The sequence below is a fragment of the Alligator mississippiensis genome, chromosome 4 (genome assembly GCF_030867095.1).
Source record: "Alligator mississippiensis isolate rAllMis1 chromosome 4, rAllMis1, whole genome shotgun sequence".
NCBI classification, from domain to species: domain Eukaryota; kingdom Metazoa; phylum Chordata; order Crocodylia; family Alligatoridae; genus Alligator; species Alligator mississippiensis.
In genome coordinates, this window is record NC_081827.1 from 9,001,695 (window position 1) to 9,029,083 (window position 27,389).

The 27,389-nt window shown below is 47.1% G+C and overlaps 2 long non-coding RNA genes across 2 annotated transcripts; both read right to left on the bottom strand.

The window, feature by feature from the left end:
• Window positions 1-7,248: 7,248 nt before the first annotated feature.
• On the bottom strand, window positions 7,249-18,853 carry LOC106740036 (uncharacterized). Its single transcript, XR_001373440.3, has 2 exons — window positions 18,794-18,853; window positions 7,249-9,805 (listed from the first exon to the last, which is right to left on the bottom strand). It is a non-coding gene; the product is annotated as an uncharacterized LOC106740036 (long non-coding RNA).
• A 7,288-nt stretch (window positions 18,854-26,141) lies between these two features.
• Window positions 26,142-26,885, bottom strand: LOC132249944 (uncharacterized). Its single transcript, XR_009461481.1, has 2 exons — window positions 26,575-26,885; window positions 26,142-26,364 (listed from the first exon to the last, which is right to left on the bottom strand). It is a non-coding gene; the product is annotated as an uncharacterized LOC132249944 (long non-coding RNA).
• Window positions 26,886-27,389: the final 504 nt, after the last annotated feature.

Here is a 27,389-nt window from a genome sequence, read left to right on the forward strand (position 1 = left end):
GCAATGTCCATTCATAAGCAGTCACGGTGGCACGGCCTGTTTTGCTTATGACCCTGCCGTCCCGACATTGTCCATCCTGACCATATGTTCCACCATTACTGCCCCCAGCTTTCCCATGTCCATCTGCATTTCAAAGATGTGCCCTCCCCAAACATTAGTTTACCTTTTTCCAAGCCAAGTATAACCTTATAATCCTTACTATCTGATCGACTGTACATGTTTCTAAAACATCTTTTGAGCTGTTACTCTGCCCTGCCCACCCTCTGCATTTGCTCTCTATTTAATGTCATCTGCAACTTTTCTAAAAAGTGCACAGAATTAGGTGTGCAGAATATCTCCTGGGATTAACAAAAATCCCCATACTCTGTAGGTATCTGTGTGGCTTCATGACTGCAGTGTCCAAGGATTTCACAATCGGGAGTGTGCTTTATCCTTATGAAAGCCTGTTTTGCAAGTTTGCCAAGTCTCTCGAGCCCCAGTCCAAAGTCTCTCCACTAGATCATCCAGTCTCCTTAAGCTGCAATGTATTCCAAGTGGATGCAACAGCTAGGAGCATAGAGGGGAGGGTAGATGAGGCACCGGAGGAGATAGAGGGCGAGAAAATGCCGGGTTTTCTGAAAGCGATCCTGTGTGGGCAGCAGCATGTCAAGGTCATCTGAGTACAATAGCTGCTTACCTCAGACTCATCTCATAATGGTTTTGGGATGAACTGAATAAGACTGATACATAATTAGATCATTTGGAACAGATAGAGGGCTTAATTCCTGCCTTTTTCTTCTTTGAAGGCATCCATTTGCATGTCATCTGTTCTTATCTTGAAGCCGATGAGCATGGATTTAATGATGTCATACATTTTGCCTCCTATTCCAGTTTAGACTCATTAAAAGTTATAGCCCAGGATCTCAGAACGAGCATAAAACTGCTAAAAACGGGGGTGTCAGACTCATCTTGTGTCTTGAGCCAGACGTGGCTTATAGGGCACTCCTTGTGCCAGGTCCAGCCCAGGGCATGAGGAAGCAGCAGCAGCTCCGGCTGCAACCAGGAGCTTGCAGCAGCATGACAGTAGCTCCATCTCCAACCCAGGGCATGTGGCAGCAGCTTCAGCCCCACTGCATGCCCTGTGTCAGAGCCAGAGCTGCCACCGTCATGCGCTTCATGCAATGGCAGCAGCTCCAAAATGGGGCAAGTGGCAGGAGCCGGCAGCCAGGGAGACAGGGCCACTTCAATGACAATAAGCAAGGCAGCTGTAGGGCAATCAAAACTGTCAGCCCTCACTAGCCCTCCTGCCGCTGATCACCTTGTCTACCAAGGCCAGAGGACCCTGGAATCTAAGCCAGGCCCCCTGCCCAGAGCCCCCAACTTCCAGTGGTCTGTCGGTGGACAAGACAGAGTGGCCCCATGACCTGGGTCTGCCCTGTGGGATATATGTTTGGCACCCCTGATTTTAAATAACCCCGCTGGTGTCTGCTTGGTGAATCAGGCCTGTTAAATGGGGAGAAATTTTGCATTGTGGACTTGAAGGTGTCAAGAAACACCTTGTGCCTGACCGGCAGGTCTTGCTCCTGCATCAAGGTCAGACAGATTGCCCAATTTGGGGTTAGGAAAAAGAATTGGGGTCAGGTTTAGAAGATGCTTCTGGAGGGCTTTTTTTTTACCTTCCTCTAATACAGGGACCTCAGGAAAAAAATTCCCTGCTCTTGTAGAGACCCAAAGTAATGCTGTTTGTGTCCTCTGCTCTTTGCCTTTGGCACGCTGTAGCAGAGCTTTTAAAGTCTTTGGCTTTTAGGGAGTACTTTGGGGCACCTGGCATGCAGGAGAGACTGACCTAGATGTTCTCGGTGATCCAACCCTAATGTCTATTATACAGCTGGCATGTACACGTTCATTAATGTGCTTTTGCTAATGTACATTAAATTTAGTACCTCCATTGTGAGGTACTAGAACAGGGGCAGGCAAAATGCGGCCCACGGGCAGGTGCAGCCCACCAGGCTATTCTATCCAGCCTGTGGGGCCCCTAAAAAATTTAGAAAATTAATATTCATCTGTCCCTGGCTGCCTGTCATGCACCCCTAGATGGCTTGCCCAAACTCAGTAAGCGGCCCTCTGCATGAAATAACTGCCCACCCCTGTACTAGAAAAAGGATGCATTAGCCTATTTTAACATGCATTAAAAGGGTACGGGGGGGGGGGGGGGTTGTGACACTTTAATGCACATTAAAATAGGCTAATGGGCATTCAAGCATTTGCATACAGGTGCCCAGTAGCCTGCAGTTGTAGGGGACTTGACTCACTGACCCAGGTGGTCCTTTCTGGTTCTGCCTTCCTGTGCTCCTAAATCCTCAACTGATATATAACAGGATAGATAGATAGATCTATTTATCTATCTATTTATATATATATATCAGTGGAAATGTTTCCTCGGTCCATTTACATCAGCTAAGCTATGGCCATTTTATCTCTTAATATTTTGCAGTCAGTATCAATATCTTGCAGTATTCTTCTTTCCTTTTTTTCTTCCTTTCTGAGGTCACTGCCTAGAGAGATCTGTTGGACTGGCATGAGTAGTTAGGGGGCCTGGGGTCACGTGGGTGCTAAGGCACATGTTTGACAACCCAGAGGTTGCACATTTGAAGGCCACAGCAGAAATGCTCATGGCACAGCCCTGTCAGGTTCCAACAAATCGGTGAATACCGCTAAATGCCTCGTCACAAGGACATGAGAAAGGAAATGCACAAGTAGTTGATGAATATTTGTGGTGGGAGTGATTCTGCATCCCTCTCTTATTCCACTTTTCATTCTTTGAAGGCATCTGTTTGCATGTGGTTTATTTTTATCCTGCAGCCCATTGATTGGTGCATAGATTTAATTGTATCATGTGTTTCACCAACAATTCCATTTGGCATCCGTTAAAAGCTGAGCCTAGGGTGCTAGTGAGTCACAAGCTTTTTTAAAAGTCCATAAAACAGGCAAATACCTCTCTTTCTTCAGCTTATGGTGTTTGTCTTCCTGTTTGTCGAAAGCAGCTGTGGCACAAAGGTATGCTCAGCAGTCTACATGCGGGAAGGGATCCAACCTGTCTCTCCTGCATTGCGTAGGTAGCACAGTACTTTGCCACTGATGCTACAGAGTTATTTATTCCTGTTGCTAGTAACACAGATACATCTTTGCCTTTTTGGGTCGAGAGCATCCTCTTATTTTCTGGACTGAGGTAATAACTCCATTCAGTCATCTCACAAGACAGCATGGGTAGTGGAGAAAAAGTGAAAAGAGTGATCGTAAGGATTTTCAGATGCCCACCATGCTGGTTTTCATCATTTTAGTTGACATATTACTTGGGCTCCAGAATTTGTAAGTATTGAGTAGTTATAGGAGGGTCTAGTAAGTTGGACCATCTTTAAAGGATTTTTCTGGCAGGGGTGGGTTAGCAGTTTGTTTCTCCTGGGGACATAGAGGAGGAGACAGTGGAAAAATGGCTCAGGCCAGGGCCAGTGAGATGCAGTGAGATAAATAGGGAAGAGAATGGACCTTGAACCTCATAAATTAAATTCCAGAGACATTAGTAAGGGAAAAAAAGATGATATCCTAGAAGGGGGAAGAGCAAAAGAAAAAGAGGGTTCCTGAGAGTAGCAGATCAGAGGAACGTGCCTATCCAGGCATGGCACCGAGGTGCTTGACTAGATTAAGTTAACAGAAGGAATTTAGTTCTTTTAAATTTTATTTTGGGAAAACGAGTCAGAGTGGAGCAACAAAAGGACAAATTCTGTAGAGAAACAAGTCACTCAGAGTCTTTGAAGGCTGAAGAAGATCAGCAAAGTTTTTCAAAAGTCACTTGTGACTATCAAGGGGCCTGGGCTATAAAGGCTTAGCATTTTCATGGTCTCAAAGCAAAAGATCTCTTCATTTCCAAGCCAACAGGTGCACATTATCTACAAATTCAGTCCATAATTCTCTTATCATTTGCCGTAAGTTTGTGGGCTTCCTGGATCTACGATTTATCTATTCTGAATTCCTGACTGCTTATTTTTTTCAAATTACCCAACAAGTTTACTGAAATCTTGCTAATAATATATTACCAAACCCTCAATAAGAGACGCTACCTCATATTTGGAGTCTTGCTAGAAACAAGTCTGAAAGAGAACCTCTTACTGATGCCAAATAAAACCCGAGAGCTCTGAATATGAAATCTGTGGAGTGAAATAGGAGAACCCATGCACCAGCCCTGCTTGCAAGGAGAGAGCATCACAACATATCTCATGAAGCAGTGCATGGCCGCTACAATTTAAACATTACAATTAGCCTTTAGAGCTGCAGAGCACAAAAAAGGATCTACTTTGCTCCGTAGCCTGTTACCAGCTGGACCAAGTCCTCAGTGGGCAAAATGCCATAACTTGCTCATTAAGCAAACTTACTTTGATATTTATTGAATCTAGGGCTGGTAAAATGGGCTATGCTGACAGCACTGGAAAATCTGTATTCATCAACAGTACAGAAGGCTCTTGAGATTCATAGAGGAGGTAGCACAGTCCTAAACTTGCTGATTTTTGATGCTGACCCTCCCTGGCAATAAAGCAGTTAGATTAGATTTGCAGCATGCTTTGTGTTTAGTGAGAATTATTCAGATAATATTGCATTTGCAACCTTTTATGTCTTTTACGTTGATGGGAAGGGGTTGGGTGAATGTGTTGGAATAGGGCAGCATTCCTTTAAATAGTTTATAAGTTGTCTAGCTGAAATCCACTGTGTTGTGTGTTTGAGAAGCCACCAAAACCCAACCGCAGTAATAGTAGCTATATATAGCTAGGCCTATGCAGCGTCTATTTAGTAAACACGCTTATTGGCATCCCACTGTGCCTGTTGTGTGAATTAAGAGATCCCCTCTCCGAATGGGAGGCCAGCAGGCTGTCTCCATCAGTGGCTAGTACTGGATATTTGAAGGGACGGTGCAAGAAACCCCAAAGAGGACAACCGTGGAGCAACCTCTTAATAGGAGAGGTTTCTTCCCAACTCTTATCACTCGGTAGCTTGCTTATTCCCTGAAAGCAATTCCTGCTGGTACCCCCAACTTGTGCACTTGTTGGCAGCAGTAAGTGGAAAGCTCCAGGGCGTCCGGCATCCCCAAATGGAAGATGTGGATGCTTCAGAAAGTAGGAAGGCCACTTTCTCCGTGTCTCAGAGCTGGCAAAAGGGCCAGAATAACAGCAGGAGATGTCCCGTCTGCCAAGGAGACGAGCACACAGCACTAACCACAGAATCCTGCTTTCCTTAATCTGCCTGAAAGCTGCGGCAAGCCAGGGGAACTTGACAATTGTTTGTGTCTGCCCTGAAACAAACTTTTTGGCCTGTGACATAAACACTCATCTGGCGTGCATGGTTTGAGTTTCCTCATATAAAACCTGCGTGGGCGTCTGGATGTGTAACGTAGACACAGTTCAGGATGCAAACAAGCTACATTCAAGAGCTAAGCAACGATGGAAAGGAAAAAAAAAGGGAATACAAGCAACCACATGGCCTGGAGCTGTACCATCTTGGGTGGGGATCCAGCCGGATCTCATTTATTCTCAAGAGCCACAGTGCTGGTCAGCTGTTAGATGGGAGACCTTTAAAGAAAACCAAGCGGAAATGGTCACGGTGATTCAGATTCTTCCCCACGAGGCAGGACACAAGCCAGAACGTGAGGCAGAGCTGTAATGTCAAGAGATGTCCTTCTTTAGACAGAAGCAAAACTTAAGTTGCTCAGTGTTTTGCAGCTGGCAAAGCCCAAGTTCCTCTTCGCTCTTCAGAAAAGTAGGGGCGTGGTTTCTTGAGCGTTGTTGGTTTCTTGAATATTGTTATTTTTGTTTCTTTTGGGTCATTATATTTCACATAACACAATTCTCTCTACCTCCTTGGCTCACCTTAAACTTAAAACTAGGGCACTCCCTTAGGAAATGGAGTGGAAGTTCAGATAGGGGGAGCAAATTGATATGGCTACAATGGACAAATCCAGGAAATGGGCTTTCAAGAGGCCTTGGTACCTGGGGCCTTTAACCCCCTGTAACTGGAGAGAAAAATGCAGCAGAGCCAAATGGATGCAGGAGGGTGCAGAGGGCAGCCTATGGGGTCAGTGAGACCCCTCATGGCCAAGGAGAGGACAAGAGGCCATGTGCCTGGGGTATAAACCTCGCTCCTGGGATGGAGAGGGCATTTTGGCCCTGGTCTCGAAGATAGAAACAGTCCTGTGAAGAGTCCCATGGAGATTAGTAGTTTATATATTGAAGTTTGCATGGCTGAGAGGCATGTCAGTGGCCAATAGTCTGGGCCACTGTGGGTGCCCAGGGAAGGCATTGTAGATGGGAAGCTTAAGACTGCTTAGGGCTGCAGACCCCAAGAGGGATTGGTCACCGGCAGGGACTGCAGGCCTCAAGAGAGAGAGAAAGAGACAGATAACTGGGGCTAGAGGGAGAGCCCCACTCCGAATCAGAGCTAAAAGACTGGGCCAGACTGGGTGCCCATGTTCAGGTGTGAGAAGTGAAGCACCTCAAGGCTTGCTCTGGTATTCAGAGGGCAGCCTCCCAAGTTTATCTTTATTTCCAGGACAGTTTCGCAGGCAAGGACAGGGAACTACCCTGGAAGTGAGAGCCTGCCAAATGCCTATTATTTGAAAGCATGCAAGGGTGTTTCAGAAAGTAACGGCAATTTCAAAATAAAGCCATTTTGTGTGCAGTGGTGATTTGCTGGATGAAATCACAGTTATAAACAATGGGTACATTTGACACTGCTGCCATCAGTGTTCCCCGCTGCTGTGTAACTTTCCAATTCGTCACAGACATTGAGCGTGGGTAGCCATTTGGCCATTAGTTTCTGAAACACCCTTGTATTTAAAATATTCATGGCAATTCACAGCCCCTATTCACAAATCTGCAAACACAAAGCAGCGGGACATGGAGGAAATGCTCTCACAAGGTCCCTTCCAGGCCTAAACTTCTGTGAATCTGTGAAAGTGAAGTGGATTCTGTCTTTTAGGGTATTCAAGTGGCCATAAACTACCCTGACAAAATGAAAATGCTGTGCTTGAAAATAGGTATTTCCAATTGTACTAACAAAAAGGACCAAAGTAATCGGTGTTGTCTGTTCTCCTTGCACTCTACGCACACAACTGTGGGGGCTGCTCACAGAAACTGAACCTGCACAACACGCACGCAGTAGGTTTCTCATCCTTTGCAATAAATTGCTTGAAATGCTTTTCCTTTTAAACACAAAGTACATGCGTATGTTGCGATTATTTATTGTGAATTACCCAAAGAGGACGTTCTGTCCTATATCTCAGATGTAAAACATGAGAGGTAATTCAATGGTTGCTATAGTGCCATAATTACACATTTGTATGGAACACTTAGTCATTTCATGGCAAGAGTGCTTGAGAAAACTGGACCTACCGCCATCATTTTATTTTAAAGAATTTACTATTACACACTTTTTTGGTAAATCAAAATGAGTTCATCTGAGAACATCTTCCTCTCTTTCAGGCACTGCTTTGACTTCATCAAAATGCATGGTTTCATTGGAGTCCTGACCACCAGGTTTGGGAGGGAATTTCATAGCTCAGATGTCTGGTTTCTGGTCCGTCCTAGAGGGTTTTGAACCTTGGAGACTTCAAAACGTAAGTTGATGTCCTCTCAAGTGGAAAGTGCACGATGCTGGGACTCTTAACCCTGGCAGTGACACTCTCGCCCTGGATAGCTTTGGACATGCTGTTTATGGCATGTCCGTACCACTCCTCGGATGCTCCCTGTTGGATACACAGAAATGAGGCAGTACAGCCAACCTGAGGGTGCCCTGCACCACAGCTCTCCAAAACGCTGTCTGAGAGCAGCGATGCAGTGGGGCCATGAGAAAGGCTTCACTGCTTTATTTTGGGGGTTGCACATGAAGGATTGTGTGTGAGCGGCAGGGGTGGCCTTCTCAATGGTGCTCTCAGGATCATTGCAGAAGCAGTATAGACACACACCCTTAGTGCTAGAGGCAAAGGAGGACCGAGGTGCTGCCAAATTAGATGCTACCACTATCTCCTGTTGAGCTCCTGGGCTCCAGAGTGGAATCCAAACCCCAGAGTTAGGTGCCAGGCTCCTCATACAGTCCTGGGCAGAGGTAGGTACCTCAGCAGGAAGGTCCCAAAGTCCCATGCACTGGGTGGGGACCTGCCTAGAAATACCCAGTAGGAAACTTTAGGTACAGGGGGTGTCTGAGTTCCCACCTCTCTCTGAAATAGAGGCACCCTCTGATTGGGATCCTAAGCTGGGAACCCCTTCCTAAGCGAAGGCACAAGTATTCACTGAAAGAACAAAGGAGGCCTCAACCTTTTTAAGACATGGCTGCCAGAGAAAGAGGTGACGCCTGCCTTTTATATACGAGCTCAATGGTTAAAGCTCTTGGCTCTTAACCACGGGATGTGGGAGACCTGGGTTTAAGCCATCCTCATCCTGAAGGGATTGAAACCACATCTGCCACTACACAGGAGAATGCCATGGCCACCAGGTTACAGGCTGGGGAGGGAGGCACTCTTCACCTCCTCCTGTTGAAGCTAGGGTTAAATGCAAGCCACAAATGCAAGACTCATGGGGCCAGAAAGAGAGAGAACAAGAAGAAGGACCCTGTAGCCTAATGGTTAAGACATGCAGCTGAGAGCTGGGAGATTGGTGCCTCTGGCCATGCTCTCAAGGTTATTGCTGGGGGAGTTTCTTTAGCTAGTGGCCGCTTAATGTAATGCATCAACAGATGACAAAAGAATCGAACCATTTGATCTCCAGCTTTTTCCACCACAGATTTCTATATAAAGTTGGTAGTGTAAGAGTTATGCTGTAGCTGTGATGACATTAGTTGAAATAAAATGACAGCTCTTTAACCCTGGTCAGCAGCCAGTCTAGGAGTAAAGTCCTCATAGACGGACAAATGGATGATCTCCTTTGCTCCGACAGCTCCTGCAGCCAAGCTGGTTCCAGATGTACCGGCACCTGCCTTCCCTTTGGACCAAACCAGCAAGGCTGAGTGGGGACACCGGTGTGTGGGCAGCTCGGTGTCTCCATATACACTGCCCAAGCTTTTGCGCCCTGGAAAGGTCACTCCAGCTTCACATTCAGCGAGCTGATGTCTCAGCCGGAGTAATTATATTGTCTCGCGGGACAGACAGATGCCTACAAATGCTGTCATCAGGTTAGGTGTGCTGGAAGCATACTTACTGGATGGAGGTGTGTAAGGGGCTTGTGCACTGCTTAATGGGTCTGGGCAGGAGATGAAAGCCAAATTTTTAAGCCAGGGACAGTTCTGGGCATCCTCCCAACAAAACTGCAGGTGTCCCAAGGATCTTCCCATCAAAAAGGATAGTGCCTTGTGTGTTCAGGCAGCCACTGAGCAGAGCTGTTTTGGATCACAGTTGTGGCACAGATTTAGATTTTCTTTGGATCTGCCCCATCCCTTCTTTTCGTCCCTGAGTTAACCCATGTAAAAAACGGTAAAAGGTAAAAACAGAGGTAAATAATTAGCCACCCACTTGACAGGGAGGGAGGGAGGGAGGAGAATTTAGGGTGAGTTGGGCAATGCTTCAAAGGGTCAGTGCTACGTCCCATGACAATTATTGGGTGGGCCAACGTGGATCTCAGGAAGTGAGGACCTTTCTGGGTTTTATGAGAAGAGCTCCTACATGAGCCTGCTTGAATTATTGGCATCTGGTCTGATTTTTTCAGCTGTTCGGGTCATCCCTCTGGTGATGGTACTCATCCTCTTGGTTGCTGGCAGCTGATCATCAGGTTTTTTGACCGTCTGTAAGTCACTGAAAGAGGGTGAAGACTCGTTAGCGGCTACCAAACATTGAATTGTTAATACTACAAGTCATGGGATGGAATTTGGAAAGAGACAATTAAACTGAATATCAGGGAAATTGTTCCTAATAACGAAATCTGACAGACTCTTTAGGCCTGGGATCATATATGTGTCTATATAATAGTCAGCACAGTGGGATAATAATTCTAATTGATGCCTCTATGCACTACTGTCCCAAATATTAAGCAGTAGTAGACTGAAATCATTTTAAATGCCCCAAGCAATGGGACTTCCACCAACTTCCTGTCGAGATGCTGTTGGATCCAGACAACACGCTTGCAAATACAGTGAAGACTAATTCAACTCTAATCCAACAAGGAATGAAGCAGACTTGACATGAAAGGAATTTTTACCTCTCTGATTTCTCTGATGCTGCATGTGGATGGACTTCTAATTATTCTGTCTCCTGATCATAACAGATGAGATCTCAGTCATGCTTCTTTGAAGTTGAATAACTCAGAGCTATTGTGTTTAAGAGCGTGCTTTTTCAACTCTCACTTTCTTTCTCTTGTGCTCCTGTCTGCTCAAATGGAAAGGAGCGCCCTGGAGCCTTCCCACTTGAATCTGAAAACTAATGGTCAATCAGTGCTTCCCCCGTTACCCTAAGAAACTCTCACTGTACTCGCCAAGCCTAGCCCTGCATCTCTGCCACTCTCATTGATGGTGAGGAGGAACTTTTTTTCCCTGCTGGGGCTGTTTGACAACTGACCTCACACTCCTGATGTCTTTTATTTCTGTCCTGGTGACAGGCGTCATGATTGTAGATCCACACACTATTTCAGTGTGTCAGAGGATGACTCTTCCCACCTGTGTCACAAGATCCTTCCTATTTCCTATTCAAGTGGGAGTTCAAGCAGGGAGGTCACAACAGCTGCCTTTCCTGGCACTGGCCCGCTGCGTCCCAGCAGCTGACTCCTCTTCCTCCGTCGAGTGCCCATCACTTTCCCCGGCCTGCGCCCTGCATGCATGTGCACGGGGCTGGCTCCAACAGAGAGCCCAGGCTGACCTCCACAAGCACAGTATCTTACAGATACTCACTGCGCTTCTCTGCAACAACCTCCTGAATGGCTGCACCGGGAAAGTGATGTCCGTGCCTTGGACATGTGAGCACTGAGGTTTCTGGGGAGAAGCATCTGTTGGATCTGCCTACACACCTTGCCTTTGCTGTCCTCCAGTGTCCCCTGAGGACTGTAGACAAGGGGGAGCAGCCCTAGCTGCCCTTTTGTTCCTTCCATTAAGCACAGCGTCTATTATTAAACTGAAGTACCAGACGGAGGAAGGCACCTGAATAGTGCAGATTCATGCAGGCAATCATCTTGAAGGACCGTTGCACCTAAGGTAAGTAAAAGGGTCAGGTCCTATTCTGCCTCTTAGGCACGTAAGTGGACGTAGGCGCTATTGTTATCCTGTTCCACCCACTGCTTGAGTCCCTGAACAAAACAATGCATCTCCTTCCGTCAGGCACTATCCTCATTGGAGGGGGATTTGGTGGCAGCTTACAAATATATCAGGGGACAGCATCAGGGGCTAGGCAAACAACTATTCACCAAAGCGCCCCAGGGGAAAACCAGGAGCAATGGTCATAAACTCCTAGAAGGAGGTTTCAGGCTGGATAAAAGGAAAAAAAACTTCTTCACAGTTCTTGTGAGCAGACTCTGAAATAGACTCCAAACCGGGGCGGTGCAGGCACCTACCTTGGAGATCTCCAAAAGGAGACTGGACACACACCTTGCAGGGGTTATTTCACCCCAGCGGTCTTTCCCGCCCAGAGCAGGGGGTCTGGATGCGATGATCTCATGAGGTCCCTTCCGGCCGTAAACTTCTGTGAATCTGTGAATCTCAGCTTTAAGACTAAGTCACAAAGAGCAGCGAGGAGAAAGAGGACCTGACCACACATATTTCACATTAATGGATTTTCAGGGACTTGAGTAGGATGAGGTAGGACTTCACAAGTGCACCCTAGGTCACTTAGGCATCTAATCAGAGGAATAGGATCTGGCATTGACTGCCCAAATGGATTCCCACAGCTGGTGACCGGCAAGCGGGACCTCTGCCCTCCATCAGATCTAAGGCACTTGGTTCAGAGGAAGAAGCCCTGCTAGCTCACATACATGGACGTCAGTAAAAGCATTGACACTGTACCAGGGGAAGCTGCCAACCTTTCTCATATTTTGAGTTGTCTGTAGAGGAGGATGATGTCTGATCTCCAGAGGCAGCAAAATGCCTTTGCCATAAACCAAGTATGAAAATAAAAAAGGGCAATGCACAGTGTCAGCGCTTTTCCTGCTGGGGGTTTCAGTCAAATGAAAACGGTCTCAACTCTGCTGCTTAGTTATAGTATTTCCAGGTAGACAGGTTAATGCCTGCTCTTATTTCATAGCTGTGAATCCTCAGTAAACTGAAATCTGATCTCTTCTGGTGTCCTATAAAACTGCTTCATTTCCTGCCTGCTTCTGTTTTATGGTAAGGAGGTAAAAGCGTTGGCAGGATTTGTAGGAAACACAGAACGGGGGGAAGGACGTTCTCATTTATCAAGCTGACTCAGGCAGGCAGACTATCCACTGTGCTTCGGCCCCACGTAAGCGCTTCAAAGAAGGCACAAGAGGTGATGGCCCTTGTTCTGGCTCAGTGCACAGAGGTGAATTTTGTCCACAGTGAAGTCAGGATAAAGTTTCCATCACTTGTTTTCTCCCAGAACTGGCATCCTTAACCATAAGCACTGAGTATGTGCCTGCCCTCCTCCGGAAAGAGGGTAGGGTGACCACCAGTCACTAATTGGGCGGGACAGTCCTGAAATGGGAACATCAAGTCCTGGTCCTGGGCTGCATGACTCTGGGACAGCATTTGTCCCGGATTCCCAGTATCGTGCAGGGATCCAGGTTTTTCATTCACCGCTGAAAAATGCAGGAAATAGCGGGTTTCCCTTTGCACGCTGGCAGAGTTCCAGCCTGCAAGAGGCTGCGGGGATAGGATGCAGGGGGTGCCACGTGCATGTGTGCACGCATGTGCACGTGGCCAGGAATACAGCCCCAGGCAGCAGTGGAGAGCAGTTCCCCCAGCTGCCTGGAGGTTAGTTTATGGGGAGAGGGGGCAGACTAAGGCCCCCACAATGAAGAAGGGAGTAAGGCAGAGGCTTGGCCTGAGGGTGATGTCCAGCCAGGGCAGTGTACGGGGCCTGTGACCAGGGCAGGGAGAAGGACAGAGCCACAGGCAGCTCGTCCATGAGGGCAAGGGAGGCCAGCTCCCTGCTGCTGCATGCACTCCTGGGGAGGGGTGAATGGGGGGGCACATGCCTCCCGAGTTGTGCATGGGACAGGAGAAGATGCAAGGTGATGGGGCACCCCCTGCCCACCTGGCAGCAGTGGGGGTGATAGTGTAGAGTTGTGCCCCTCACTGCTGCTGGGTGGGCAGGGGGCACCTCATCATGGTGGCACGGCCGGTGCAGGGGGAGGGCAGCAGGGCAGGGAGCCCCAAGTCCGCAGTGGGCAGCCTGTGTTTACCCCCACCCTGCCACGTGCTCTGCTCCGGCTATGCCACTGGTGGTGGGGGGGCATCAGCTTAGCCTCCTCCCAGCAAAAATAAAATTCAGCACCTATGTCCTCAACTACAAACGACTATCAAATGGCATTTTCCAACTGATTAGTGATGAATTAACGAGGCAAGCTGGCACTGAGCTTGCTCTCACCCCCCTTTATATCCATATTGTTTTCCTGGCAGAGTGGGTTTTTTAAGCATGATGGCATTTGGTTATTGTGTTGAATATGAAATAAAGTGAATTGGGGCAAACTCAGAACCAGATGCGTGTCCTTCAAAGCTTCTACCTAGCTTGAGTCATCATTCAGCCAGACCCTGATCCAGCAAAGTACTTGTTTTAAGCACGGGCATAGTTGCGTTGACTTCTAATAACTTTAAGCGCATGCTTTGCTAAATCAGGGGTTGAGGGAAATGGATCCATGAGCAAGCATGGAAACAGCAGCTTTCCTCTATTTAGACAGGATACAAGAATCCATAGTTAGGAATATTAGGACTATAAGTGAAGAAACAAATACAACAGGTCTCCATCCTTATAAAGGATATAACTATCTTGTACAAGTTTCCCTTAACGAGCACACAGACTGATCATAAGAAAATAAATGATCGAATCAGAGCCATCAAAGAGGTAGGTAGTTGTTAGTACCAGAAGTGTTTCCTACTCACTGAAACTAAAGTCACACTGCAGAACTAATTATGAATAACGATTTAAATAGTTTTTCATTTGACAAACAACAGTGCCATTTTGCCTATTTAACAGCAGCAATTTAACACACGCATTTCTAAAGGTTTTGGTTGAGCTAATTCCTTTCACTCTGAGCAAATTTTAAGTATCTTTAGCATGCAGTTGTGGATTTCATTGAAGCTCTTGAAGACAGTTGGGTACAAAGGTATGCTACTATACCTAAGGTCAGTGGTCCTCAAGCTTTTTGGACTCAAGGCACCCCTCCATACCTTTTGCAAACTCAGCACCAATTACAAAAATGAATGTATATATATCAGGGCTTGCCTCCTTGCAGAGAGGCCAGGCAGTGGGAGTGGGAGAACAGCCAGGCGGGAACAAGCCTGAGCCTGTACTTACCTGCTTAGCTTATCTGCTTATCTCCTCACACTTTGAAGCACCCTTTAAAGGATCTGGCAACACCCTGGGTGCTGCAGCACCCTGACTGAGAATCGCTGTCAAAAGTATGGGCATATGCAAGATTTTGTACAGCAGGAGCAGTGACCAGTGCTTCAGGGGTGGCTGCGCTCCCACTCCCATCTCCTCCCCATCATTGAGATAGGTGCACCATGCCGTGTAAGCCATAACCAGGGACTATTTTTTAAGTCCCTGAATAAGGTAAGATTGCTGCCCACCCTCCACTTTAGGTACCTCTCTCTTCCCCTCTGTGCTCAGCAGCACAGCCCCTCCACTCCCATTCTCTCCATCATCCCTCACTGTTGTCCCCACCGTCCCAGGCTGACCCGGAGGAGGGGGGAGCTCCAGACCCAGACCTGCTTTGCTCCAGGAGACCTGGGCTCAGCCAGGGACAAGCAGCAGAGGCAGTGGCAGCAGGTGCATTTCCCCTTCCTGAGCCTGCTCCTGGGTTGGCAGGGAACAGGGAGCAGGGAGGGACAACCCACCTGCTGCTGCTGCTGTCCCTGGCTGAGCCTACGTCCTTGCACAGCTTGGCTGCAGCAGGGCAGGAACAGCTCTGGAGCTCCCTCTGCCCCATGGTCAGCTGGGGAAAGCAGTGACCATCGGGGAAGGGAGGAATGGGATGGAAGGGGAGGTGACATGCCACTGAGCAGGGAGAGGAAGGGAGGGGGAGTTAAAAAAGTCCTTGACTGCTGCTCCTGTGGTGTAGTCTAAAAGGCAGAAGCAATCATACCCCTGCACCCCTCTAGATCCACCTCTGGCCTTCGGTATACTATATACGTATACATGTGTAGCTTGGCTATACTATAAATTGAATGCCCCGATCTCTGAGAAGATAAATAAAATGCACCAAGCACGAACAATGGCAGTAGGAGACAAGAATGGAAAATCACTTATGGAAAACAACACAATAACACAAGAGATGGGCAGAGCATGCAAAGCAGCTGTACAACTACAACATCCAAATGTGGCCTGAAGTATTTGACCAGCTAGAGAAAGGAGAACCTGGAAGCACTGAAAAGGGAGACCCAGACATCTCAAGAGAAGAAGCAGAAGAAACCATTAGCAGGCTGAAGGATGGGAAAGCACCTGGGGTACACAACATACCTTCAAAAGTCTTGAACACAGGTGACAGCATAAGCATGCTTCACAAAATTTGCAACATGTTATGGAGGGAGAAGACCTGGCCAACCCAGTGGACCAAATCAGTCATCATTGCCCTTCCTAATAAGGGGAATCTTCATCAATGCACAAAATACTGCACCATCAATTTGATCAGCCATCCAAGCAAAGTACTTTTAAGAATAATCCTGAACAGACTCAAGCTTCAAGTAGAGACTGTGCTGGCAGAAGAGCAAGCTGGATTCAGAGCAGGGAGAAGTACCACAGAGCAAATCTTCAACATCCAAGGACTGTGTGAAAAGTACTGTGATGACCAAAAAGAACTTCACCATAACTTCACAGAGTTCAAGAAAGCTTTTGATAGTGTGGCACAAAGCACTTTGGCTCACAATAAAGAAGCGTAGCATCGGCAGATCCCTGATACACTAATAGAAGAACTTTACAGCAATGCAAGTAGTTTAGTGCTGGTCAGCAACAGCATCACTGAATGGTTTCCGGCTTCAATAGAAGTGAACCAAGGTTGCCTGATCTCACCATGCTTTTCAACCTCTTCCTTGAGCAAATCATGTCAGGTGCCTTAGGGAATTTCACAGGAACTGTATCAGTTGGAGGGTGGAAAATTAGCAACCTGAGCTTTGCTGATGACATCGGTCTGATAGGAGGGACATCTGAAGAGCTTCAAGAACTCACAGAAATGCTAGACAAAACTGCTAAGAGCTACAGAAGGGAAATAAGCGCTGAGACAAGCAAAGTCATGACAGCCTCAGAGATCACCAACAGGAATGCTGATGTGAAGACCAACAACAAAAAACTAGAAAGAGGAATAAGTTTTAAGTATCTGGGAGCCAGCATCACAGAAGACTTGACATCTGAAAAGGAAATCAAGACCACAGTAGCCATTGCCACCAGCCAGCTAACAAAACTTAAGAAAATCTGGACAAGCAGCAATATGATACTGAAGGTAAAGTTAGATCTGCTGCATGCTGTGGTCATCTCTACGATGCTTCATGGCTGCGAGGCATGGATGCTTACTAAGAAATTAGAGAACAGAACTGAGACATTTGAAATGCGCTGCTTTGGGAGACTGCTGCATGTCTCGTACGCTGAGCACCAGACCAATGAGCCTGTCAAGCAGTAAATCAGTTAAGAAATTGGAACCTATGAACCGTTGTTGGAGGCTGCCGAGGAAGGGAGCTGCAATGGTTTGGACACAACACGAGAAGGCAGGCCAGTGTGGCCAACACCATAATGCAGGGCGCAGTAGAGGGAAAGAGAAAACAAGGTAGACCCAAGAAGAGCTGAGGAACCAATTTTAAGGACTGGATGGGGCTTCTTCACTTGACAGACTGAACAGAGCTTGCCAAACGCACGGCAGAGTAGAGGAGGGTTGGTACAGCATCTAAAGTGCCCCAGTGGTCGCAGCGGCCTGGGGACTGATTTGACTTGATCTCTGAGCAGCTTCCTTGATAGATTGAATATGGTTCTCTGTCATCGTAACAGCAATTAATCTTATAAAAATAGCACGTTTCCGTATTTGTATAGGTAAGTGTTCTCCTCAATGGCCACCTACAGAATGAATCACCAGCGTTTAAAGTTAGCATAAGCAGACAGCAGACAGGAGAGAAAGCAAACATGCATGCCACATTTGGTGACTGATGAGTCTTATCAGTTTTTGACTCCTTTCCACCTGTGATATGTTTGGGCATCAATCTAGAAAAAATAACTCATTGGGTTGATCATTTTGCTCCTTTAGGGAGGTGAAGGGTCGTGTAATCACTAAGTGACATCTGGTCTCAGTAGATAGCTTCAACGGGATCCTGAGCTGCCTGCCCATGCTTGAACGAATCTTTGCTGTGAGTTGGTTTTGAAATCTGTCTATCCTTTTATTAACGGAGACAAGGACATGTGTTACACAGATAAGCTTAAGGCACTTGCCGATATGATCCCGACGGCCAAAATATAGGGGTTTGTAGACTGCGCGGTCTCTTTTATCTCACCTGTTTTCCTTATCTGCTCCCACACTTTTAAAACATTGAAGATGTGCTATAAATTTACCAAGATTTTCCTCTGTCGTAGCATTCAGGATTCCTTACCTGTTTAGGATACTAATTCTGTGTTTGAATCAGCAACTAGGTTTTGACATAAGGCTCATCAAAAGATTCAACCAGGAGCTCATGGAAGCATTTCTCAGCTGCAATGATGCATCATCTGACCCCTGTCTCTCTGGCCTTTTAGATCCTATGTCAGGGTCAAGGTGTTAGTCTTCCTTAGAGACAGGAGAAGCAAGCCCCTCAGGAGCTCATGAGCCAGGAGCATTTTACAGTTTATGTGCTATAAGATTTGTGGTGTCACCTGAGCTGTGGTTCACAGAAAATCCCAGAGAGTAAGGGTGCCTGTTCTGGACTTCAAATTTCAACACAAAAGAGATGAGTTGAATTGTGGAGCACCTGGACCTCCAGAACAACCTCACCATGGGAAGACACCATATTCTGGAGATGACTCCTTGCTCAGAGCCACGAAAGGAAAAAAATAACAAAGCTGAACAGGTGGCAAAGGCAGCGAGGTCTTCAACGAACTCTGAGCTGGTATTGAGCCATATGAAATTGGTATAAACCTGGCACAAGTGAAGACATAGATTGGGTGTGCTCAGGACGTGCAGGGGGCACATGGTGTGAAGTTGTCAGACGTCAGCACTATGAAATAATTCAATGTGCTTATGAGAATCAAACTGTGAACTTTTATTATTGAACTTGCTGTTGGCAATTGATTTATAGTTTTACTTCGCTTCCACAATATATTCTTTGCTGGCCAGCATTTGTTGGCCGTGTTGGCCATGCCAGTGTGCAGAGTCATTTTGTTTCTCACTATATTTGAGGAGACTCTACAACATGACGAGACATAAAGATATGGAGACAAACTCAAACTAAAATGTCCAGGGGTGGCAAGGACAAATGTTTAGTACAAGGCAGACCTCAGTCATCCTTACCTTCAGAATAAGCTCAGAGAAATCACTACATTTTCCCAACGGGGAAGGGGCAGGGGCAGTGGATACCACAGTATTGCTATTTTCAACAGCCAGACAAACCTGAGCAATAGTTTCAGCTCTGCCCACTTGACATATTTTTGCATAGGGATGTGAGGACTTACCTTGGACATGCATGTGGTCTCAGCACTCAGGAAAGGGATTCAAATCCAGGGAAGCAATGCTGAAAGGGAAAAGAAGAGTTATGCATTTCCACCCGCTGCATAGGCACGCATCCTCCTCCCCACTGGTCCTATATGGAGATGTGTTGAATCTGCATGTGTGAATCTAACTTTCTGTTGAATCTGCAAAGGCTGATGCAATCCAATTTTACTTTAAGTTTGCAATATATTCTGTGCCCGTGAGTTGGGTGATGCTTTTTACCACGCTTGTGGTGGGGTCATTTCTTTATGAAGGCCCTGGCACAAACCTAACAGGGAGGAGTTAGAGGAAAATCATACTTTCCGAAGAAAATGTATTGATGCAGGATGATGGAAAAAGTGGGGAGTTTAGGATGTGATGTGGGAAAGATTTATAATCCCAGTCTTGTGCACCTGTTGGCCAACTTCCCATAACTCACCAAGTCTTCTTCCAGCCAGCCCTGCACACACGGTGCAGCCTTCCTGAGCATCCTCACAAAGCCCGGATCTCGTGTCTGCTTAAATCTCCCCTAAACACGTGCTTCTGCTGTGCTGCCTGTCGTGAATGAAGCTGACTGATATGGAAAGGATTGAGTCTCATTTTGGTGCAGAGGAGCCTAAGAGTGCACTCCAATTAAACCAGTCAGGACCAGGCCCCGAGATACATGGGATTTTCCGATCGCTCCCGTTCCCTTTCCCATACTTGCTTGTCCTCAGCTTGTGATCTCAGCTCCTTGAATGCTTGGAAAGTTCCTAGCCCATAGCGCTGGCTGCCATAGATCATTAAAGTCTAGCCGTGCCTAACCCTAAAAAAAGACTCAATAATCAAGGTACGGCAACCTACAGCTCTGATGAAGATAACGCACCGCGGAGCAGCAGCTAGCATGGCTCCTCGAGGGGATATGCAGCTCTGAGGATAAAAACAGCTGATTCTGGAAACAGGAAAGGGCAGAAGCAAGCAAACAAGAAATCACCAGCCAATTAAGGCTTGCACGGAAAGCGTAAAGGTGGCGAAAAATCAAGAGGAACTAATGCTACTAAGAGGTTATCAAGACTAAGGGCATTTAGGAAGCTATCAGCAGGAGAGGCACTAAAGCAAGTAAGTCTATCTGAGGGCCTCCCCTTAGTAGGTTTGTGCCTGACACGGCAGGTCAATACTGTTTCCTTACCATACCCGACAGCGCTGGGCAGAAGCACTTACTTGCAACCCCCCAGCTGGAAGCTAGGTAGCTGCCTCCATGTGAGGCTGCGGGTGAGCTAATTGGCTCCACTCTCGCAAAGCAAGGCACTCACTATCTTTCAATGCATTTATTATCACAGCCTCCCTGCGAGGAAGGGAAGCATTGTGATCCCCATTATACAGGTTGGGGAGGTGAGGCACAGAGAGGCAAGATGACACGCCTGCGGTCACACAGTGATGATGTTGCAAAGCAAGTCGTTATACCCAAGTCCCTGGTGGCACTCAGCCTCCCTCCCTCCTGAGGTGTCTCTATGTTCAATCCAACAATTAAAGATGCCCATAAAAAAATGGAATATGTACCATGAAGAACTAAGAAAGCTCTTTTGGATGTAGCTAGTGATCCAAAACAGGTAGAGGAACACCAGGAAAAATATGCAATGGTATAACAAGTAGTGGGTGACCAGGGCACCAACCCAAGGCACCTACTTAAAGGAGATCCATAACCAGTAGCCACCGCTGCTGTTGAAGAGCCATCATCACTGACAACCCAGCCCTTGCCACTGCTGCCACCCCCCAGGACACAGATCCTGAATGTAACACCTCTGATACAACAGATAAAAATCAGGAGGACCAGATGACATATCCCAGATTTCAGCGAGAATAATTAAATCAATAGCAATTCTTTTGTAAGTCATGAAGAACTGAGTAGAGTCCAGAGAAACTGGGGTTGAGATAGAGAATGAAACAAAGAACGATCCTGGGGAGTGCAGTCCCATAAATCTAACTTTATTCTTAGACAAAATAATGGGAAAAAAAATAAATAAATCTGTAAGTACTTAGAGGGTACTGGAATCGTGAGCATTAAGCCGTAAGAGATGGTAAAGAACAAATTGTATGAGAGACGAGGGGGGGAATTTTTACCTCAATTTATAAAATCAGTGGATGGAGAAAACACAGTGTTTGTCGCACACCTGCACGTTTGATATGGTGACTCACGAAACTTTACTGTAAAAATGAATTTGAGTTAGCCTGGATGTGAAGTACAAGTCATAAGTAGAAGTGATTATGAACAGCAAGGTGCCAGACTGGGGGTATCATGAGGATCAATCTTAGATACAGTTTGAGGAGTATTGTTAATGATCTGGAAGAGGGAATGCACATTAGCTCAATGTGAAGATGATACTAAACTGAGAGATGTTGCAGGATGGAAAAACATCTAGAGGGAGACTAGAAATACGGGAAGCATTTTGAGAGTTTGAGAGATGATGTGGAAGAACAACTACTTCCCTTTGACTCATTGCTGGTCCAGTGCCCCAATACGGGAGCAGAGGGGGCAGAAGCACGTAACACGTGAACCATTCCAAAATGCCACTGATGGGGAACCCATTTACAATTGTATGTGAAACACTGTGATGACTAACACCAGAGCGGGGCAAGGGGAAGTGAGCACCCAACCCACTGTGCCTTGCAGTTATGATGGGGGGGGGGTCTTGCACCCATGCTTTGGGGGCTCTAGAAAGTGGGTGACCAGTGGCTGGTCGGTGGAGAGTTGACTTTTCTGCTTTCCTTTCTCCTGAACATGAGTTCAGTAAAGTTTAGTAGCGTGTGCTTGCCCAGCCCCTGCAGTGCGCAGGGCAGGGAGAGAGCTTGCCCCCATGCTTGTAGATTCCCAGGGGTTGGGAGGCACGATGAGGGGTGCAGCTGAGTAGGCAGTGAGGACACAGCTGGTTCTTAGATAGCTTTTATTAACCAAGCAGTGCAAGGGAACTCATGGATAAAAAGTGCCAAAAAAGGGGAGAAATGGGAGCAGTAGAGTTCTGGCCATGTACCAGAGTGCCCAGTTGCGGCAGTAGGGAGTGAGAAGCAATGCAGTGTGGGATATCTGGAGGACCAACCAGACTTGGGCCAGGAAACACATGGTATCGACACATAACAGTGACCCACTGCATTGTTAATTGGTTCAGAAGAGCACCCGATTTCCCAGGTATACTTTTGAACCATTCCAGGCACCATTAAATCAGTTTAACAGGCTTGTGTGTCTGTCTGTTCCAGCTTTAAAATCTCATTTAAATCAGTCTAAGTGTTGATTGGATCCACACATACCAAAAAACCATACTGTGCTACTGGAGCGACTGCTTGTCACGTGGGATGTTACACGGAGGTCCTGACCACCCGTGGTCACCAAGATCTCACACACTTTTTGCAAACAGTGGGTGTTCGTTCTGTTGCTCTGCCCAAATGCCGGTGAAACCATATTTTGCTGACATCACATATTATGTTTAATTGGATCCAGGTTTCTTGTTTTTTCCTGTCTAAGGCCTTGATTCAGCAGCCCATGCATGCAGGTGAGCAGCTCCCATTTGGCATAGAGAGTGTGTCATGGTTGGTAACAGTAGCTTGGCTTTATGGCCTGAGCTCTTGGTCACTGTCCCTGGGGGACTTAGGAGAGTTGGGATCTAAGCTCATCTCTCAAAGTGCAAGGTCTGGGGAAGGCCAGAGATGCTGGTTTCCCCAAGTCATTGCTCGTGCAACCCTTCTGCCAGGCAGCAACAAGGTGCAAGGGGCCCCTCTTGGAGGACCAGTAGCGTGCCAATATTTGCTCCAACGGAGAGACTGAATGTGTGTGTAGGGCATGACTGCGGCTCCAGACAGCATGCACATGCCCCAAAACTTCTGGGCTGGATTATATGGCCTGATGAAATAAAACTGCAGGAAAAAAACCCCAAAAGAGCCAGATTGAGTAATAGCTACAGCCGGCCCAACCACACAGCTTGACTAAAGCAAAGGACTATCAAAAGAAACAAGGGGAAAAACCAGGTCCACCGTCTAGGCCTGGGCTGCAGGTAGTTTGGGTCACAGCTCCACTGGGAGCAGAAAGCTGCAAACCTCAACTCCAGCCCAAAACTGGCAGGGTTAGAAACTCCCAGGTTTCAACCCTGTTTAAATTGCCAGGCCTAACTCCTGGCCCCCAAACCAAAGGAACCAAGACTCTTTCCCCCAGTATGAATCCCTTAAAACCTCAAAAGAAAAAATGAAGAAAAGGAGAAGAGAGGAGGTCCTAGACACTGGGACAATTCTGCTTCTCTCTCCCCGCTACAAGAGCTTCCCTTTTCACTATCTGCAAACTCCTTCTCCCCTGGGGGAGACTTCGCTCGTCAGCACCTCCTGGCAGCTTCTCCTCCCCCAGACCAACTTCCCTCGCCTTATATCCCTTTGCATGGCATCACCCTGGCCTTGTCCATCAGGGAGCACCACGGTCCCGCTCCTCTTCCAACCAATTGGCCTGAAAAATCCCCAGATTGCCAAAACACAGGGGCCATGTTGCCCACATAAAAAAAACTCACATTCACAAAACCCAAGAGTGTGTGTGGGTGTTACACTCATACTACTCTAGTGCCTAGGAGAGGCCAAAGTCATGGGCAGCCACACAAGCAGGACACACATGCCAGGTGCCAACCTGTTTGATGGATACTTCTTGAATTGCCCTTGCACTCAGATAGAAGTAAGTGCTGACTTCCCTTTGCCAACGCCATGTGGACATCTCATCTAGTCCCCCCCTGCTCATAGCAGATTCAGGCTCAAGAGATCCCAACATACCCGAAGAGGGGTGGGCAAGGGAAAGCCATGAATCACTCAAGCTTTTGGGCAGGATTCGGGCACAGCTCAGCGTAAGAGAGCAACGAGTTGTCTTGTCAAGGCACCGGTGATGGCTCACCAATATTGCAGCGGTCCAGCCCTAATAGAGCTTGAGCGGCATAGAGGCTGCTCTCATGTATGCCAGGAATTTTATGCAAACCATGCTGAACCCGCAATGCACTCTCCTTCCTCCATATCCCTCATAAGGCGTGCTCCCTGTGTGTTGGGGGAACAGCGTTTGGCTTCTCACCAGTGGGGAGAGCCCATCTCTCAGGGCAATTCCTCAGTGGCTAGTTATAGCCCGAATCCAATCCTTTTACACCTCCCGAATGGCATAAATGTGTAACAGAATCTGGCCCTCAAACTGCGTACGTCAAGAAAGCCTCCTCGTTAAGAAGCTAAAATGCTGTCAGTTATACCAGCATGCCTATGAGTTGAGTGTGGTCATTTTGTTTGCTGGAGCTGCTGCCTGCCTGGGAAAGGGACACAGTAATTAGGGTCTGATTCTCATTATAACTCAGAAAATGCCTGGCTCTCCGAGACTCCAATTATCACAAATGCGACATATCTCCAGTCGGTGCATGGATCGTTTTCAGTGTTTGGAGTGATTTCTGTTAAACCTACAAATACTAGGTGAAATCAGGTTGTCTGGCAGATGCTGCAAAACCGGAGAGGACGCAGAGTCACAGAAGTGGTTGGAGGGCTGGAGACCATGTCTTACAGCGAGACGTGGAGAGAGCTTGGTCTCTACTTGCCGAAAAGAAGACTGAGAGAGGACTTGATTACAGTGTGTGAGTTACCGTCCCAGGAGAAAACACCATGTATTAAAGGACGCATAAAAAGACCCAACAGCTGGAAGCCGAAGCCAGACACATTCAAATTAATAACAAATTGTTAGCAGTGAGAGTGATTAAACAGTGGAACAAATGACCAAGGGAAGCAATGGCTTGTCTATCCCTTGATGTCTTTACATCAAGACTGCATGTCTGTTTGGAAGATACGCTTTAGCCAGTGACTAGGCTCAATGCAAGGGTAAATGAGTGACGTTTGCTGGTTTGCGATACGCAGGTGACCTTTTCTGGCTTAAAATTCAACTAATCAAATGGCCAGTGCTCAGGATCAGTGTCACCTGATGGTGCCCTCCAAGCATTTCTGCCCTCTGCAAACTGATGGCACTTTTTCTTTTGCAGCAACCAGAATGATTTTGCTGGTCCTGCTAGCTGGAAGAAAGAGGTGTTGCATGGCCCTGCTATTGTAGCATGTATTAAACTGCCTCAGTGGGGTCATACTAACTCGAGACTACAGTAGTCATTCTCAATAGGGCACTGGGACACCCAGGGGTGCCATGAGATCCTTTAAAGGGTGCCACACAATATTAGCACTGTCAGGTGTGCAAACACCCACACACGATTCTCTAGCTAAACCCTGAGATTTTGAATAGGAATCCAGAGTGTCTCAAACATCCTGACCTGTTGTGGTCTTTTTGAGCTTTTTGCAGTGGAGTAATCGCGCTAGTATTTTTCTGAATTCAAGAAAGAAGTGAAAGCTAAGAGCTTGCATTTTCCAGGGGGCATCTTGACTTTGCAGTTGTCCTGCACTTAGGATGGAAGAAGCCCATGCACCGCTACAGGCTTGGGACCAACTGGCTGGGCAGCAGCTCTGCAGAGAAGGACCTGGGGGTGACAGTGGACAAGTAGCTGGATATGAGTCATCACCATTTAGAGAAGGCAGCCAGGGATCAGGATGCCTAGGTTTACAATCCCAATAGTTTTCTTGCTCGCTGTGTGACAGCAGGGGGGAAAAAATCACTAAACTGCTCTGTGCCTCATTTTCCTCAGCTGTAAATGATCCGTTGTCATCGCCGTACTAAAATAATAACTTAATTTGCAGCGGTGCTGAGAGCCTCAAGCACTGTTAGTAAAGAACTTTGATAACTTAGGATGAAAATTGCTATTTTGGTGCAAAATACTATTAGCCATTCCCACGGCACAATGTGCTGTGCCTTGCACTTATGTAACACTTCTTAGCACTTAGGCAGCACTCTACCTCTTTAACTAATTATACACAATCCAGCTATTTAAGCAGCAGGAACTGAAGAAACACCTGACAAAGACCGAACTGGAGCTCTGGATTGACTTACAGAGTTCGCCAACAGTCGGAGCGGCAGAAGACAGGCGGGAAATCAGGTTTTGAGAACACATAAGCAAGCATGCACATTAAAGGAGAAAAATCAAATCCTCCAGCCAAGCCCAAGGAATTAGCAGATGGAAGAAACACACCGCATTGAGCAATGCAATCAGCCTACCAGAACCAGGAGCTGGACAGCGGCAGGGCTAATGCATATTTACACGGGCAGTTGTGATCTGTCTTTGCTAATTCTGAAATGGTCAAGGTATGCACGGCTTCTCACTTATTGCAATTAAACACGTTACTCTCAAGCACCCTGGCCTTTTTTTTTAACAAAACCAAATGAAACACAATAAAACAAACCAAAAAAACCCAACCTAGCTGTAGCAATTAAAAGCAACACTGTTTACATTTTAATTAGCTGTTCTAATATGAATAGCACGGCTCCTTTCAGTCAGCATTGTAAGTATTCAAAGCCAGGGCAGCGTCAAACGTGCTGTGTTTTCTTCTTCACAATAGAGTTACTCCCTTCGGTTTTCCGGAGACGGGCGAGGCAGAGGGGCGTCCCGCTGTATGGACCGCTCTGCCCGGCTTTTCCTTCTCCATGGTGAGTCTGTGCACAAGTGCAGAAAAGGAAGTTTATTTTGGAAGTGAGAAAAATAAAGGAGATAACAGGTGAGTTAAGCAGCTGGAAGCACCACATAAGAGGATCAAGCCAATGTTTCTGTCTGTACAATTCCAGTTTTACTTCCAAGCCCTGATAATGCTGTAAAAGGCTCAACATGATAACAGAGCCAATAAATACGTTGCATTTCCCACTCACCTGCTCACTGTGGGTCTGTACGACTGGAAACAGCATTCGTAGTCCTCCCATGTGGGCCCTGACTGCACCATGAAAAGTGCTGGGAGCTTTACTGCTGGCTGCTATAGGAGCAGCCTCTAGACCTTGGCATTTTATATGTCGGATCTGTCTTATCTGTACCTCATTTGGCAACAGGATCTGCATGTTCAGGACTTTGTGCCCACGTGTAACTCTAATGTGCCCATGCAGAGCCAATGGCAGGGTCAGGATCTCCGACTGATGTGCTTGGAGAAGAGGCAGCGTCAGGTCTGAACGGCACCGAGAAAGGCTTTCTGCGCTAAATAAACACTGCTGAATAAATAATAACCCTGAACCCTTTGATAAGCGATGCTAAAGAGAAAGGGCTTCGGAGGGGATTGACGTCATGAGCACGTCTGAGAGCGCTAGACTTGCTAAGCCATTGTCACGGTGCCCTGCTAGGACCGGATGTGTCATCCTCCCCAATGCCCTGATAAGGAGCCAGAGGCTCAGAGATGCTCAGCACCTCGCTCAAGGCTGCAGGCAAAGCCACTGTTAGAGCCGAGTAGGATATGAAGCAATGAGTGCTCAGACGGTCGGACCGCACCACTTCTCCACCCTCATTTCCACCTGCTCTAGAGTCACAGGAAGCCTGATCTAATAACGATAGGGTGGAGACAGCTAGGACTCTGGACTCCGGAGAGCCAGCCCAGCCGTCCAGGCTTCGCACTTCTCTTTCCCTTCACTGAAAGTGATACCTTCCTGATCGGGATTATGCACCATCCCTGGCACTTCCAGGAGTCCTGGCTCTTGAGCGC